The sequence below is a fragment of the Nematolebias whitei genome, chromosome 20 (genome assembly GCF_014905685.2).
Source record: "Nematolebias whitei isolate Nwh7 chromosome 20, NemWhi1, whole genome shotgun sequence".
NCBI lineage: Eukaryota > Metazoa > Chordata > Actinopteri > Cyprinodontiformes > Rivulidae > Nematolebias > Nematolebias whitei.
The window spans coordinates 326,697-329,827 of NC_056517.1; positions in this window are offsets into that span (position 1 = coordinate 326,697).

A 3,131-nucleotide genomic window follows, 5' to 3' on the forward strand; every position below is an offset into this window, starting at 1 on the left:
GTGTGCCCAGACGATCCCAGGATGCAGAACATGACAGTATTCATATGAGTAACAGCTGTCGTCCAGTGATCTTTCACTTTCATCACGTGTTTAGCTGGAATTATTTGTCTTTCCTCAAACCACTTGTGCTAACACTGTTTTTATGTATAGAATGGAAAGTGTGTGCACAGGACTGCTCTTTAGGAACATTGATATGAAACGTGACATCTGTATGAATACATGTTTTGTGACTTTCTATGAAGCTCTCTAAATTATTTTTTTTTTACCATAAAAGCATCAGTTCAGTAAGAAACAAGTTAAAAAAGTTAAGACACAAAGTTTAAGCAGCCCAATATCATATATGTCACTATTTGGTGCAAACTTTAAAGTTTGATGCATTTTAGAGTTCACAATTTCCTGAAAAATTCTGGACAATGTTGTTGAGTCACTCTGAACTCGTTCGGGCACGGCTGAACTTTTCTTCAGTTTCAATAGTACACGTTTGTTTATAGATTTGATCCGAGCGAACACAGAATAGAAAATGTCTAATGAAGACATCAGGATGAAAACAAGCTGAGCTGTATGGAAAGACAGCTTTTGATTTGGGAAAATGTGTTGAATGGAAACATAAAACAGAACGTTGATATTAACGTTTGACCTGTAATGACTAAAAACATTTTAAGCAAGTGTTCCTTATCAGAATCACAATCAGAATAAACTTTATTGGCATTGCACCGAGATACAACACAAACATGTACGTACAGTCGTCCGAAGATGGGCGGAGTGCACGAAGATGGGCGGAGTGCACGAAGCTGCGGCTATAAATAATCAGCGCGGCCTCTTATTCTTATTCAGAATAAAATTTTGCTTAGATAAGAAAAGGAAAGAAAACATGAGGAGAGAGGGTATAAAAACAGATCTCTCACACCGTGTCCTAGACAGGGCACGATTTGAGGCATCAAACAAACCTACCACAGCAAAGCAACATGAACAGACGTTATCAGAGATAAAATGAGATAACTGAATAAGTTTTATGCCTGTTTCAATAGTCACACTTTTACCAACATGGCAAAAAATACAGGCAAAATATATTTACAGTAATTCTAATTTATTTATTTATACATTTATTTATTGTAATGTGTTGTGATGGTTTCAAAAGCCAATACAATTATTTGTGGCTCAGCAGTTAAACGTCACTACTGCTTGCTTGCAGTCTAATTCCCATCTAGTTTAGTTTAGTTTTTTTATTTTAGGATCCCCATTAGTCTTTACCGTATGTTGTCGGTCCACAACCTCAAGCATTATAATACACACATGTCACAATCATTACAACCCACAAGCTCACAAATAAAAAAACTAAAGATACAAGAATAAGATGTTGACCACAATAATTCTAAAGAGATCATCAAAAATAGAGCTATAGCCTTGTCTTTCACACATAGATTGACAAACCCATTCAGTTGTACATTATTTATGATGTATTATGGATCTTTTAAAGTTCTTTTTAAAACTACCATCACAAATTAATGTTATTATGAAGACAACATATTCCACTCTGAAATAGATAGCTCTGTAGCTGTTGTTCTGAGGGCACTAGTTCCTGGCAGAGGCAGTGTAAAGGTAACAACAAAGGCTAGTCTAATATTAAAACCACGTCTGTTTGAGGTAATAACTGCAAGAAAAAGGCCAAAAGGTTTATGTAAAATCCACATTTTATGTAAAAAGAAAAGATGGTTGCATACTAGTTTGTCATTGACCTTCAACCATGACAGGCTTTGAAGCATGACATTAACATTTGTTCTAAAATGACAGCCAAGCAAGTGCTAATCTTGCAGCTTTATTTTGAATTATCTGAAGTTTATTCAAATCTTTTTTCAAGCACTAGACCAAGCAGCTGCACAATAGTCAAGGTGACACATGACTAAATATTGTAAGACTAATTTTCTTATTTCAGGAGACATATTGCACCAAATTATTGAGATGTTTCTACTAAATTTAGTCACAATCTTACGTAAATGTGTGGACCATTATATTTGATCTTTTATAATTCCCAGCAGTTTGACCTTTTTAACTTGTTCTACTAATTGTGCATTTAAAGAAATATGCAACATTTGAGTTAGTCTGACAGAATGTTTAGAGCTCAACATCATACACAGATTTTGACACATTCAGTTTTAACCTGTTCTCTGTCACCCACTCAGAAACAGACAATAGTTTTTGTTGTAGCACCTTATTTACCTGATCCAAACTATCAGAAGATACATATATAGTTGTGTCATCTGCATATACAGTTATGAATGCTTTACACAACACACATGGCATGCCATTTATAAAAATTTAAAAAAAAAATGCTATAAAGTTGAGGGCCTAGGCAGCTGCCTTGTGGAATCCCACATGGAAGAGTCATTGAACAAATGCCATTAAACATAACACAATTTCCTGTTTCTTGCCTAATTACTCATGTAGACGATGCCTGATTTTTTTTAAACCATAAGCAGATAGATTCATAAGTAAAACTCATGATCAGCAATGTCAGAGCCTACGATCAAACAATCAACAATATCAAAGGCTTCATTGAAATCAAGAAACACAACATTTACCAATCATTTTCTATCAATCTGTCTCAACCAGTCATCAGTAAGAGCTGCCTGTTCTGTATCCTTCATTATAAGCATGCTGAACCTCCGAGTGAATATACTGTAGTAAATAGGGTTGAATCTGTTTAAACACCACTCATTCCAATAATTAACTCAATACAGGTAAGATACTTATGGGCCTGCTATTCTGACCCGCCAGTGTTTCTTTAGGGCATTTAGACAACGGAACAACTTTTGACAATTTTCCACAAATCTGGATAAACACATTCTTTAAAACACCAATTAAAAAAGTGAACTATGGGATTAGCTATGCAGTTAACTAAATTTTAAGGACCCTCCCACCCTAATGTCTACTCCAGAAGGTTGATTGTTTTCCAGTTCATCATCTATTATATGCTTAAACACAAACTGGCAGTTTTTATTCTTCATTATTTAATTTTTAATAATTCCATGTAACAATTTACCACTCACTAGGTGCATCTCATCTCTGATTCTAGTTACTTTTCCTTCCATCCATCCATCCATCCATCCATCCATCCATCCATCCATCCATCC